At 41.5% G+C, this 14,452-nt stretch overlaps 2 protein-coding genes across 14 annotated transcripts in view; one reads left to right on the top strand and one right to left on the bottom strand.

Moving 5' to 3' along the window:
• ABCE1 (ATP binding cassette subfamily E member 1) overlaps positions 1–5,839 on the bottom strand; it is a 28,431-nt gene extending 22,592 nt beyond the window's left edge. For 2 of the 3 annotated variants that reach the window (XR_011969713.1, XM_072621157.1), the window contains exon 1: positions 5,592–5,839. The gene's annotated coding sequence lies outside the window, so the exon portion shown is untranslated. The remainder of the gene's footprint in view (positions 1–5,591) is intronic. The other variant, XM_072621158.1, reaches the window with a different exon arrangement.
• Positions 5,056–14,452, top strand: part of ANAPC10 (anaphase promoting complex subunit 10) — a 196,311-nt gene continuing 186,914 nt past the window's right edge. For 7 of the 11 annotated variants that reach the window (XM_072621166.1, XM_072621169.1, XM_072621167.1 and 4 more), the window contains exon 1: positions 5,881–5,987. The gene's annotated coding sequence lies outside the window, so the exon portion shown is untranslated. The other 4 variants (XM_072621160.1, XM_072621172.1, XM_072621162.1 and 1 more) reach the window with 3 other exon arrangements.

Here is a 14,452-nt window from a genome sequence, read left to right as displayed (position 1 = left end):
TTTTCTTACTGTCTGTATCAACAACCCTTGATCAGGTGGTAGGACTGAGTATGGATGTATGTAGTCCAGGATATTTCCAATTATTTAAAAAAAATTCTCTAAACACTTCAATACATTTTTTCATAAAAAACAAAACAAACAAAAAACCAAACCTTGGGGAAGAAGAGTACTGAAGTCCCTTTCAGTTTTAAAAGGTGGGAACTCACTGATTTTTAGTATTTGTTCAGTACTCATAACATCAAAAAAAAGGGGACTTGATAATCCCTAAAATCCCTTTCAGCTCCAAATATTAAGATTTACCCGTAATTTAATCACATCTGTTGAGCAGAAACCCTGTAATCAATCCTTTTCCTTTGTCTCGTTTTTGACACCCAGTTTCATCATTACCAGTTAATCTTTTTCATACCTTGAAATGGCTATAAGCATCTGAAACTCAACATGTCTAAAACAGAACTCTTTATCTTCCTCCCAAGATCCTCCCTTCTTCCCAACTTTCTCATTACTATCAAGGATACCACTATCCCCCCAGTTTCTAAGGCTCTAAACTCAGTGTTATCCTCAACCTATCTGTACTTTTATCCAATCTGTTATGATGTACGGTCATTTCCACCTTCACAACATCTCTATGCTACATCCCCTTATATCCACTTACACAGTCACATCTAGTTCCATCAGAACTTGATTATTATAGTAGCCTTCTGGTTGGCCCCCTTGCCTCAAGTCTCTAGTCACTCTAATCCATCTTGATAAATTCTTTACCAAGTTTAACATAAATCTATAAAACTGACAACAAATCACTGATTAGAGAGATGCAAATCAAAACAACTCTGAGGTACCACATCACACCTATCAGATTGGCTAACATGACAAAACAGGAGGATGATAAATGTTGGAGAAGATGTGGGAGAGTTGGAACACTGATTCATTGTTGGTGGAGCTGTGAGCTGATCCAACCATTCTGGAGAGCAATTTGGAATTATGTCCAAAGGGCTACAAAAATGTGCATACCCTTTGACCCAGCAATATCCCTTCCAGGACTGTATCCCAAAGAGATCATAAAAATGGAAAAGGGTCTCACGTGTACAAAAATATTTGTAGCAGCTCTTTTTGTGATGGCCAAGAACTGGAAAACGAGGGGATGCCCATCAATTGAGAATGGCTGAACAAGTTGTGGTATATGAATGCAGTGAAACACTATTGTGCTATAAAAAAGGATGAATAAGAGGACTTCAGAAGAGCCTGGAAAGACTTATATGAACTGATGCTGAGTGAAATAAACAGAACCAGGAGAACATTACACACAGTAACAGCCACAGAGTGTGAGGACTGTTTCTGATAGACTTAGAGACCTTCACATGACTAATGTGAAAATGTGTTTAATAAGAATGTATGTGTAAAACACACATAAGACTGCATGCCATCTCAGCGCAGGAGAGAAAATTTAAGATTTGAGGAAGTGATTGCAGAAAACAAATCAATTAATTAAAAAAAAAAAAAGATGACTTAATTGCTAGAAATCTTGCCTATAAACTACACTGCAAATAAACCTATATTAGGCAAGTGTAACGCAGTTGTCAAAGTGATTTTCCTGAAGTGCATGTCCAACTACGTTACACACACCCCTCCCAATTAAGGTCAAATATAAAATCCTGTTTGGCCCCTGATTACCTTTCCAGTCATATGCTTTTCTCCCCTCTATGCATGCCAAAGCCACACTAGCTTACTTGCTATTTCTTACTCACCAGCCCATCTCCTAATTTTGTGCCTTCTGAGTAGCTGCCCTCCCCACCTCCCCCCCCCATTTCTGGAATGCTCTACTTAGGGCCTCAAAACTCAGTTCAAATATTACTGGCTGCAAGAGACCTTTCCCTGCTGCCTCCCCTCTAAGGTTACCCTCCATTTACTTTCTGTCCGTATATCCATAGTTATTTTCATGTTGTCTTCCCCATTAGAATATTACCCTGAAGACAGGAACCCTGTTTCTACACACTTTGCACCACCAGCACACAGCACCATGGCTATCACATAATAAAAGTTTAATAAATGCTCAGTGACTGCTTCAGAACCTAAACTTTTTGAGGGTTGGGACTCGTCTGATTTATTATGTCTTGTATACAGTAGGTGATAAATGCTAGAATAAAGTCTGACCGCTGTAATCTCTTTAACTCCTTAAGTGGATGGTGATTTATTTTGCGTTATTTGTTTAAGCCTTATAAATACCAGCAGCTGAGGAAATCAATTCAGTGCATTTTTATTTTCTATGACATAACAGATTAAAGGCTGGAAGGTATTCAGATAATATAATCTTAAAAATTAAACATATAACAAGAGTATTTTTAAGTGCTATTTCTACCCGAATGAAATTCTTTACCAAGCGTAAATAATCTATAAAACTGATGGCATTTGATTCCTAAAGTCTTCTCTTGCAAATAAACCTACAATAAGCAGCAAAAATCAGAAATGTGTGCCTATAGATTCACTTTCCATGAAAGAAATGGAAATATTAAGAAACTACTTGATCATCTGAACTGTATTCAAACACTATTCCTATTTTTTCATGTTCAACAAAATGTTTTACAATAAAAATTTTAAGCTGTGTAACAACTCAGAAATTTTACTGCAGAAATAGCATTTGGAGGTGGTAAGTGCAGCAGCACAGGTGACTGGAAAATGATTTATATACTAAAACAATAAAATGTGGCAGTATCTGGGCTAACAGACAATTTTAAAAAATCTATTATTTCCACAGATGACAATTTAGTTGTGTGAACATTATCAACTCATTTTTCTAAGTCTTTTATGACCAAAATTATTCTTATTTTCCTCTTCCACGAGGAAAGAATGCTTACATGACTGTCCACCAACAGACAAGCATTATTAAAGGACCTGTTCTAAATGGTTGGGAAATAAATACAAAAATGAGACAGTCCCTGCCTTCAAGGAGCTTACATTTTACTTGGCAGATAGAACAACACACTCACAGATAAGTTAATAGAAGATAGACACAAAATAAATGCTCCTGTAATCTGAAGAGCAGCTCTGGCAAATGGAGGAGTAAAAATCTCAAGTCGATAGCATGTGAGGTGAGTTTGAAGTAAAATAGGGGTCCAAAAGGTGGAGAAAAAGGAAGGCATTCCAGGCACAGGGTAAAGCTGCATCAGGGGCACAGCAAGGGCCAGTTTGGTTAGAATTGAGAGTGGAAGTGGTGGGGAATAAAATGTAATCAAACCTAAAAAAAATACAGCCAAATTGTAAAGGGCTTTTTGCATGAAACACAAAGGTGTGATTTGGTCAAGTGACTCCAAGGAGCAGAAAAAATGGATCTAAACTATGTTTGATAAAGTGAGTGGAGGGTAAGCACAAATCCTCATATACCTCCCATAGCTGACATGAAAATGCAGACAAATGGAAACTGGATGCAAATATGCATTATCTAACACTAACAAGGGCATAAAAAAATGAAAGTTCTTTGTTTAAAAAGCTTCTTCAATAATAACTACTGACATTTATATTGGCTTTGTTTTACAAAATGCTTTTACATAAGTTCTACCATAAAATTTATGATCATAGCTTAGGAACAGGAAGGGACTTCAAAGGATAATCTAGTCCCACACCCTCATTTATGGCACAAAACGCTTACACTGAAGAGCAATGGTAAATGACCTGGTCCCAAGACATGCAGGTAGTGACAGATGCGAGATCTGAGCCAAATTCAGCAGTCTTTTCACTGCACTTGTTAATTCTCACTGCTTCAGTAAGTAGGGAAGGTTGCTATTATTATTCCCATTTTAAAAGATGAGGTGAAGTGATCTGTCCAAGGTCAGAGACATCAAAAGAATCATAGCCTGGATTCAAACCCAAGTCTTTCTGATTCTAATCCAGTTCAGTCATTAAGTTACTATGGAAAATGCAACAAAACTGATTCATCATGGTAATTAGTGTTCCCGTGGCAGTCAATAAATATTTAATAGTATCACATGAAAATTCACACATCTCTGCTGTTCAAAGAGAGGGATCACCACCATAAAAACCTTGTAACAGTTTGGAGAGGTATACAATTAGTTTCAAAGAGTAAACTTCAGACATTTATAATGCCTTGCCCGTTGGGGGTGGGGGTAAGGTCGGGGTAGGGTGAGTAGGTAGGAGCCCTGGCAGGTGATTTCACTGATTAAACTGCCAGTATGGGAATTCCCCTCTGACAACGCAGACTGGCAACTCTGTAACTGTAACATCGCTGCAAAGTAAATTCTAATAGGATCCAAGTTTCCTGAGAACAGGGTTTCATTTGTGTCTTTGTATCCCTAGTACCTAACATATAGCAGGCCCTGAATAAACGCTTGTTACAGTTTTGAGAGTTGCCTGGGGTCAGCCCTAAAACTGTTACATATCAGAGGCAGGATACCTCATACGAGGCTCACCTTGTGTGCTCGACACCGGGCAGCCAGGGAGATGCACATAAGCAGTCTTATCAATAAATTTACAGAATTTTAGTAAAGAATAGAAAAAATAAAATATCTTTAAAAATGTCTTTCCCTTTAATTTCCTAGTCATTAAAAATTCGGTTCCTTCTTCAAAAGCAATGTTTTTGGTGGGGGAGAAGTCTTCCTGTCAAAGATGAAGACCAACCCCTGGTGACATCTGACGGCCTGACTGGATGGCACACGGTGGTTATGTCAGCGCACGCAGGCTCCCTGCTGGGCAGGGGCCACAGCCAGAGCCATGACAGCGCCTGCCTGCCATCCTGGGGGCCGCAGGTCAGAACCTGGGAAAACTTCCCGGAGGCCAAGGGTGGAGGGCACCCCATCCCACTTGGCGGGCACCCTCTGACTCCTCACTCTGCCCCCCAGCCACCGCGCTGCTGCCCGAGGCTCTCGGACCCCGGCCTCCTGGGCTGCTCCGTGACCGCCTGTCCACTCCGGACGGTCTCCCTTCCCAGCCTGGCCCACAGCAGGCGCTGCATGAACACTTGGTACTTGACTGGAAGGGGTGGCTTCAAAGCCAGGCTACTCCAAGCGCTGGCATCTGGAGGAATCCCACAGAGGAGCGCAGGAGGGGAGGCACGAAGAAGCAGACCCGTCCACAGAAAAGCTAACTTCCCTCCCCTGTGAGAACGGCTCCAACGTGGAGAGGCTGGATGAGCACGGCCGGGGTAGGAGCGCGGAGGCCGGAGCCGAGGCCGCCGCAGATGGGCCGAGGGCTGGGGGGAGGGGACAAGAGCCCCATGATGGCACCAGGACAGCCACTTGGGTACGAAAGGCCGCCTTCGTGGGGGTGGGGGGCAGTGACTCATCCCCCGGGGAGGCCTGCTTTCCCCACGTTCCCGGGTGGGGGATGGTCCCGGAGGCTCGGCCCGGCTCCCTCCGGGAGGGGATTCCTTCCCATCACGATCCCCGAGTGGGGGTAGGCAGCGCGTGGGCGCCCCGGCCGGGGACAAGGCGGAGCCTCCGACCCGCGGCGGCCCCCAGGCTCGCGAGCCCGCCTCCCGGCCTACCCTCGGACCCGCTCTCGCTCCCTCCCTCTGGGGCGTCTTCTCCCGTCTCCGCTCGGCTCCGGACAAGGCGGCCGCCCCGCGCCCCGGCTGCCCACCTTACCTGGAGGAAAAGGACCGCCCTGGGAGCGGGAAGGGCGGCGGCAGCGACGACCCAGGATCCGGCCTCAGGCAGTGGGCCGCACAACGTGTTCCTGCGGCCACCGGCCAAAATGGCGGTGCCCAGCCGCCGCCTCGCGCGCACCGTAGAGACGGGAGTGCGCGCGCGCAGAGGAGCTCCAGGAGGGGGTCGGGGCGGAGCTGGGGGAGGAGTTGAGGCGGAGCTGGGCCCAGCCTGCGAGGAAGGAGGAAGGCTTAGGTGGCCCGGAGGAGCGGTGACGTCATCGGGGTGCGCCGCCGAGCGGCGTATGGAGGGCGGCGCCGGGGCTGTTGGGAGCCCGCGGAGGTCCGCAGGGAGCAGTCCAGTCCGTCCCAGGCCACGCTCGGGTCCTGGAGAACCGTAAGTGGAGGGCGGCAGGGAGGAGCGCGGCCCGGCTGCTCTTCCTGGTCCGGGCCCAGATGGCCTTCTCTGGCCGTCCTGGCTCCGCGGTCCGGCCCCGCCGCGGGTGCTGGACGGTGAGCTAGCCCGGAGCTCGGAGCGGAGGCGAGTTCTGGACTTGGACCTAGACCCCTGACCCCGGCTGTGCGGCCACGGGCCCTTCTCATGGCGGGCTGAGCTGTAAAATGGGCTGTCAGGGACCCCACGGGCGCTCCTTGGCTTGCCTCACCTGTCCAGCCTACCCCAGCCGGCTGTAAGAATGGGTGTGAGAGGACGAGCGACCCCTAGAACCACGTGGAGTGGGGAGCCTACTGGCTGCCGCCGGGGCTCCCCCGTGTGGGCTCCCCCGTGTGGGCCCCTCCATGTGGGCTCCCCGTGTGGGCCCCACCGTGGGCTCCCCCGTGGGCGTGGAGCTGGCCCCCACAGGCTGCCCCTCGGGGTCCCACAGCGGACGTGGGCCTGACGTTGTGGGAATCCTCGAAGTGGAAGCCCGTCGTGGCCTCCGCTGGGGAGCTGGCGTCTCTTGGGCTTTAAATCCGAGTCGATACCGGGTTTTTAGTTCTTCGCTCTCTCGGTGGTCTGGGAAGCCGCCTGGGAGTTAGAGCTAACGGCGGCGTGTACGTGGCGGAGTGTCGGGCTCGGGGAGGGCTCCCGGGCCACAGATCCGAGTTGTGTTGTGTTGTGGTTGGTTCTGTGGAACCTTCCCCAGCTGTGCTTTCATTTAGCTGGGTGGTGCTGGGCAGTTTGCAGCCTGCGGAGCCGAGTTCATTGTGGCTGGGGGACTGGCCTGTATGTACTTGACAGAAGCGTTGTAACGACCGTATTTGTTCTTGTACACTCAGCATCCGTCGGCCTGATTTCTTTCCTTAATTCTGTGTTTAGATTCAAGATGAAGCGAGCATTTCTTTTTTTAATTTAATTTTTATTTTTTCAATTTAGCTTCTGTTTCTTTGAAAAAAAAAAACCTTTGTAAAATATCCCTAGTCAAGCCAAACAAATGCCCACGTTGTCTTTGTAAAAGTCCTGTGTCTCATTCTGCATCTTGACTGTCGCTTCCGGCAGAAGGTGAACGGCATTCTTTATCATCTTAAAGAACTGTGGCTCGTCCTGACCTCGATCCGTTTGTACTACGTGGTCCTCCTGGTCCTGAAACCCTCCCCGGGTCACTTGCCAAGATGCGGTGGTGTGCTGCCATACTCATGAACGTTGTGTGCTTGGCTGAGTCTCCAGCCGCTTCTGGTTCTGTCTCCCTACAGCTTGAGCCGCCATGAACGCCTTCACATGGACGTGTGTCCCCAGCCTTTCTTGACCTCTCTAGATGATAGGCCCAGTTAAAGCACGCTTCAGGAACTCCTTGGCCCCTCCAGACTGCCTGGCAGAATAGCCAGCCAGCCCCTTGGTCTGCCCAGACCACGCTGGCGCGCTGTCAAGCCCTCCTCCCTCTGCCCTGGTCAGTTTCCTCTTGCGTCATCTTTGCGGTCTGAGGGCTGGGAGGTGGAGCCTGCTCTTATCCTTGGGCCAGGTATCCTTATTCCTACAGATCGAAATCAGTTCCTTGTGTATCTTGGAAATGAGACCTTTGTCAGACACTTGCTGCAAAGGTTTGGGACAGTTAAAATTTTTGAGACATAGTGTCTGGATATTTTAATCGTTTTATTGATAAGGCCATCAGGTTATTAATAAAAGGATGGTCAGTTGGCTGTCTCTCTTAGACTGAAGACAGTCATGGCAGCCGACTCACACAGTCTATATACTCTTTGAAAGAGTGGTTTATCAGTCAGGGGCTGAGACTGCTCTTTCCACCGAGAAGTTATTTCTACTCAGACCACTCTCACACTTAGGGTGTCTAAACAAAAGGATCTGCCTCTATCCAAGTTTGAATATAACACACACCTTAAATTAAATTCCAGGTAAGTGGAGTGGGATCTGACCAAGATTGAGGAAGAGTTAATTCAGCCTCATCAATCATGTCCAAGAGACTGAACTTTTAAAATTCAGGAATTTGGAAGAAGAGGAGAGCTCTGAGTCTCCCCAAGATATTGGTTATTAATAATAATTTCTCTCATGCTTCTAATTTTACCTGCATTGATTTTGTTCGTGCCAAATTTTTAATTTAATGTAACCAAAATGATCAATTTTACCTCCCATGATCCTCTCTATCACTTGTTTGGTCATGAATCTTTCCTAATTCATAGATAGATAATTTTTTTTCTGTGTTCCCCTAATTTGCTTATTATGTTACTCTTTGTGTCTAAATGATGTATTCATTTTGAGCTATATGGTGTGAGATGATGTTCTATGCCTGGTTTCTATGAGATTGCTTTCTAGTTTTCCCAGCAGTTTTTGTCACTGAGGTCTTAACCCAATAGCTGGGATCTTTGGGTTTATAAAAAAAAAAAACATATGAATGTTATTAATTATACATATATATTAATCATATGTAATTATATTTATTAGTGGTTATTAATGGTTATTGTGATCGCTTACTTCTATGTATTTGTGTTTCTAACCTATTCAGTTGATCAAACACTCTTAATTATTCAAGATCAAATTGTTTTAATGATTACTATTTTGTAATATGGTTTGAGACTAATATAGTTTGTAATATAGTTTGGTATTGCTAGGCTGCCTTAACTTTTGTTTTCTTTTATTCCCCTGATATCTTGACCTTTTGTTCTTCCATATGAATTGGTGTTTTTTTCTTTTTTCTAACTTTATAAAATTCTTTGGTTGTTTGATTGGCATGACACTGAATAAGTAAATTAATTTAATATCTCATTTTTTATTATACTGGGTTGGTCTACCTAAGAGCAATTAATATAATTGTTTAGCTACATCTTTTTTGTGTGAAGTGTGTTTTGTAATTTGTGTACTTAGAGTTCCTGTGTGTGTCTTGGCAGGCAGTTTTTCCATGTTACCCTAAATTTCCATTTCTCCAAGTATTTTATACTGTCAGAAATAATTTAAGTGGAATTTCTCTTTCCATCTCTTCCTGCTGGTCTTTGTTAGTAACATACAAAACTGCTGATGATTCATGTTTATTTTATATTCTGCAACTTTGCAAAATTGTGAGTTGGTTCTAGTTTTTTAGTTGACTCCCCAAAGTTTTCTAAATGTACCTATGTTGTCTGTAAAAAAATGACAGTTTTGTTTCCTTGTTGCCTTTTTTTACTCTATTGATTTTTCTTCTTAATGCTATTGCTAACATGTCTAGTATGATAATGAATAATAATTTTTGTAATGGATACCCTTACTTCTCCCCTCATCTAATTGGAAGGGCATCTAGTTTATTTCCATTACAAATGATGCTTGCTCTTGGTTTTAGATTGATACTAGTTAGAATTTTCAGAAAAGCGCCATTAATTCCCATGATTTCTAGTGTAAACAGGAATAGTTTTTTTCCAAGTTGCATGCCTAATTTATTAATTGCTCTTTCTCTTTTATTATAAGCATTTAGAGATATAAATTTTCTCCTAAATACGGCTTTGCTTGCATCCCACAAATTTTTCTATGTTGTCTTATTGTTGTCTTTCTTTTTAACAAATTGTTGATTGTGTGATTTGTTCTTTGACTTCTTTAGGACTAGATTATTGAGTTTCCAGTTAGTTTTTAGTCTGTGCTTCCAGGGTCCTTTATTGAACATCATTTTTATTGCATTATGGTCCAAAAAGGATGCATTTAATATTTCTGCTTTTCTGCATTTGTTTGTTAGGTTCTTATGCTTTACTACATGGTCAGTTTTTATGAAGGTGACATGTACAGCTGAGAAAAGGTATGCTCCTTTCTATACCCATCCAGTGTTCTCTAGAGGTCTGTCATGAATAATTTTCCAAAAATTCTGTTTATCTCTATAATTTTTTATTTTATAATTGTCTACGTTTGAGCTGGGGTAAATTGAGGTTCCCTACCAGTATAGTTTTACTGTCTGTTTCCTCCTATTATTTAACTTTTCCTTCAAGAATTTGCTTTGCCATTTGGTGCATGTACATACAGACACAGACACCCACACGTAGTATCGCTATTATTTCATTGCTTGTAGTCACTTTTATCAAAATGTAGCTCTCTGATTATCTCTTTTAATTAGGTCTATTTGCTTTTCCTTTGTCTAAGTTCATGAATGCTAGCCCTGGCTTTTTCACTTGGGCTGAAGCATAATAGATTCTGCTCCAACCCCTTATTTTACCTCTCTGTATATCCTTTTGTTTCAAGTGTTTTCTTGTAAGCAACACATTGTTGGAATCTGGTTTCTAATCCATTCTGTTCTCCTTTTCCATTGTATGGATGGATTCATCCCATTTACTTCACTGTTATGATTGCTAACTATATTTCCCTTCAGCTTATTCTCTTCTATTTATCCTTTTTTGTTTTTAACCCTTTGCCCTTCACAAAAATCTGTTTATCTTTGGATTACTGCCTCTCTCAATATACATTTCCTCCTACCTTCCTGTCCCCCCTTTTTTTCTTAGCCCTTTCTCCTTCTACCTCCCTGTTAGGTAAGATAAATTTCAGTACTTAGCTCTATATATAGAGAGAGTCTTCCCCCCTTGACCCAATTCACATGAGAAGGCAGTTCAAGCGTTGCACACTCCACCCCCTTGTCCACTGTAAAACCTCTTCCTTGTATTTTTATGTGAGATAATTTCCCCCTTTCTTTTTACCACTTCTCTCAGTACATCACTCTTTCTTACTCTTCCATTTTATATTTTGAAACCACCCCACATAGTAGATTCTCACTTATGCCCCTCTGTCTAAGGAGACTCCTTCTAATCGTGATAATGTTCTAATAATGATAAACCTCTTAAGAGTGACATGTATCATCTCCCCATATGGGAATGTAAACAGTTTAATCTTACGCTTTTTCATTCATGTTTATCTTTTAAGCTTCTTTTGGGTGGCATGTTTGAATGTCAATTTTTCTATTTGGCTCTGATCTTTTCAGGAATCAAGATCAGAAATGCTTGAAAGTCCTCTTCTTCACTTAATATTCATTTTTCCCCCACAAAGATTATGCTTAGTTTTGCTGGGTAGGTTAATTTTGGTTTTAATTCTAACTCCTTTGGCTTCCAGAATATCATAACAAGCTGTCTACTCCTATATAGTGGTAGCTATTAAATCTTATGTAATCACACCTATTTCCCCACAGTATTTAAATTATTTCTTTCTGGTTACTCTCAATATTTTCTCCTTAACCTGAGTCATTTGGAATATGACTATCATATTCCTGGGAGTTTTCATTTTGGAATCCCATTTAGGAGGTGATTGGTGAATTCTTCAATTTCCACTTTGGTCTCTGGTTCTATGATATTAGGACATTTGAAATATGATATCTAGGCTCTTTTTTTGATCCTGGATTTCAGGTAGTCCAATAATTCTTTAATTATCTCTCCTTGGTCTGTATTCTAGGTCAGTTGTTTTTCTAATGAGATAATTCACATTTTCTTCCTTTTTATTCAGTCTTTTGACTTTGTTTTGTTTCTAGATATCTGAATAAGAAATTAGATTTTCTTATTAAAATTGTAATATCATTCAGATTTAATAGGCCTGAGCTATTGAACGTTTAGTCTCAGGACTTGACCATTCTTTAAACCTTGTATGTCCTTGGCAATAAAAACAGGAACTCGCCACTCCTGAAACTGCTTATGTTCAAGGGGAGGTGGCCCCTTCCTTGAGCATAAGCACTTGATAGTGATAAAATGTGCTGAGCTTCAAGGTTTTTGAACATGTCAGCAATTAAAAAGCCAGAATTAGACCCAGACACACAAACTGCATATGCTAGGGAAGTAGGCTAAAACTCTGTATGTAACTGCCTTGGCCGAGAGCCTTCTTTTTTTGTGAACCCTATAAAAAGCTCGGACCACAAAGTCCTGTTGAGCCTCACCCGTGGGAGGACGCTTCGCGCGGGACCATCTTTACACAATTCAAGTTGTTCTGGCTGCGACGGGGCTCCCAGCCGATTGAGTTATTGGAGGTTCCCTTGAATTGGTGATGTATTCTCTTCCTCTATCTATCTATTGTAATTATAGCCCTTGTATTAATAATCATTATATTTGCCCTCTGCTTCTTCTGCTGTCCTAAACTGTCTGTACCGTGCCTTGTGTAATTAAAGCTTTTTACTTTCGTTTTGATTGAGTCCGAGAGCGTCATTTACAGGAGCGAATCCGAACTTTCTTAATACAGTATCTCATGGAATCATTAGCTTCTACTTGACCAATTCTGATTTTTAAAGAATTATTTTCTTCAGTGAAGTTTTAGAACTCTGTTACCAACCTATTAGTTCTCATGTCATAATTTTCTTTCTTTTCTCCTGCTTAGTCTTTAAAAAAATAACCAAAAGAAAACAATTTAATTTTTTTTTTGATGAATGAAAATCTTCATCCCTCCATGTTCCCTCCCCTATTTAAAAAGAAAGAACAAAACCTTTACAAGAAATATTCATAGTCCAATGAAATCCAATCCCATATTATCCATGTTGTGTGTGTGTATTTCTCAGTTTACAATTTCTTTCTCAAGAATCCAATAACATGCTTCATTAATAGACCTCTTATATTGTGGTTAGTGTAGATCAGTTTCCCCACCTGCTTTTTATAAAAAAGTTGGTAAGAGGAGTGTGCTCAGCATCAGAATTTAATGAGGTCTACTGCTGTGTCCTTCTTCCTCTTCTCTTTCCCTCAGGTTCTTATCTTTTCTTTCCTTTTAAATAAGTTCCTTTTCCAATCCAATCTCTGTAGTTAGTTTATTTTGCTTATTGCTACTCCCTCCCTTAATCTGCTGTCTCTCATTTTTTCTCCTTTGTCTTTCCCTATTTTTGTTGTTTTTCAGTCATTTCAGTTGTGTCCCACTCTTTGTGACACCATTTGAAGTTTTCTTGGCAAAGATACTGGAATGGTTTGACTTTCCTTCCCCACCTCATTTTAAAGATGAGGAAACTAGGCAAGCAGGGTTAAATAACTTGCCCAAGGTCACATAGTAAGTGTCTGAGACCAAATTTGAACTCAGGTCTTCATGACTCCAGGCCCAGTACTCTATCCACTGCACCACCTAGTTGGTTCTTTCCTTTTCCCCTGTTTCCATATTTACTAAAATATATTTCAGTATCCAACTGTGTATGTGTCTTCCCCACCCTTTTCTCCACACTTATATAGTTTTCTATTTATATACTCCAATTATACGAGATAATTTCCCTACCTTTTCTCTCTTTGGCCGCTTCAAGTATTCCTTTTCCCCTCCTTTTCCTTTCTTCGTTTAAGGTCATCAAAACGTAGTCTTTACCTTCCCCTCCAAAAAAACCCAAACCAAACCAAAATGAAACAAGCCATGCCCAGCATCTCTGTGTAATTAGACTTCTTTGATAACCCATGATGATAGGGTTCTGAAGGAACATGTCATAGTTCCATCGTATTTCCTTTTTACATTTCTCTTAACTCCAGTGTTTGTTTTTCAGAGTTTCTGTACTACTCTGGTCTTCAGGAATGATGGGAAGTGTTCTCCATTTCAGTAAAAGTCCATTTTCCCTCTGTTGTTTCTCCAGCAATTTACTCAATTCTGTATTTTCCTTTTTGTTTATCTTTCTGTTAGATTTATTAAAAGACAGGAGGTTAAAATCTCTTGTCACTTTTATATTATTTTGTATATCTTCTCGTAACTCATTTATTTTCTTCCTTTATGAATTTAGATACCAAAGCATTTGCAGTGTGTAGATTTGATATTGATAGTGGTTTGTTTTTGTGGCTCCTTTCAGCATAATATAGTTGCTTTATCTCCTTCTATGTTGTGAATTTTTGTTTTTGCTTTTTCCAACAGCCTGATTTTTAAAAATCACCTGATATATGGTAAATTTTGTTCCAGCAACTCATTTTTCTTTTTTGTACATCTTGGATTTTTCAGTATTTTTCTTGTAAGTAACAGATTGCAAGGTTTTGTTTTCTTATCCAACCTGTTATTCTTTTTTCCGTTTTACTGGGTTTTTTAAACCAATATTTTTTAAAGTTAGAATTTTCTCCCTTGTTCTTTATAATCACTGTACTTTGTTTCTTAACATACTTTAAGGCAACTCTATTTCCACAGACTCTCTTTCCACCATTGGCTGACCCCTCACCCTTCCTAATAAATTAGTTTTGCGTGGTTGACTGAAATTTCTTTTTCTTTCTCACTTTTTTTTCTAGTTATGTAATTCTTCCCCTCTTTTTTTCTTCTCAGTTAATGGTTAAATAGATCCCTCTTCCTTTTTAACTTCTTTTTATTAGAAGACTTTTTTTCTTCATTTTTTTTCGTATACCCTCTTATAAAGAGGATTTCTTTCTCTCATGCTTTTTCTTTTCTCTTTTAGACTTTTATTATTTGATTAACCATTCTCATGCTTGTTTATTCCTTCTTTAGTATCTTTTCCTGCATGGTATTTAATTCCTGGAATTTAAGTTTCTAATGTA

This window comes from Notamacropus eugenii, chromosome 6, assembly GCF_028372415.1.
Source record: "Notamacropus eugenii isolate mMacEug1 chromosome 6, mMacEug1.pri_v2, whole genome shotgun sequence".
Lineage (NCBI taxonomy): Eukaryota > Metazoa > Chordata > Mammalia > Diprotodontia > Macropodidae > Notamacropus > Notamacropus eugenii.
This window is presented reverse-complemented; position numbering and strand designations above follow the sequence as displayed.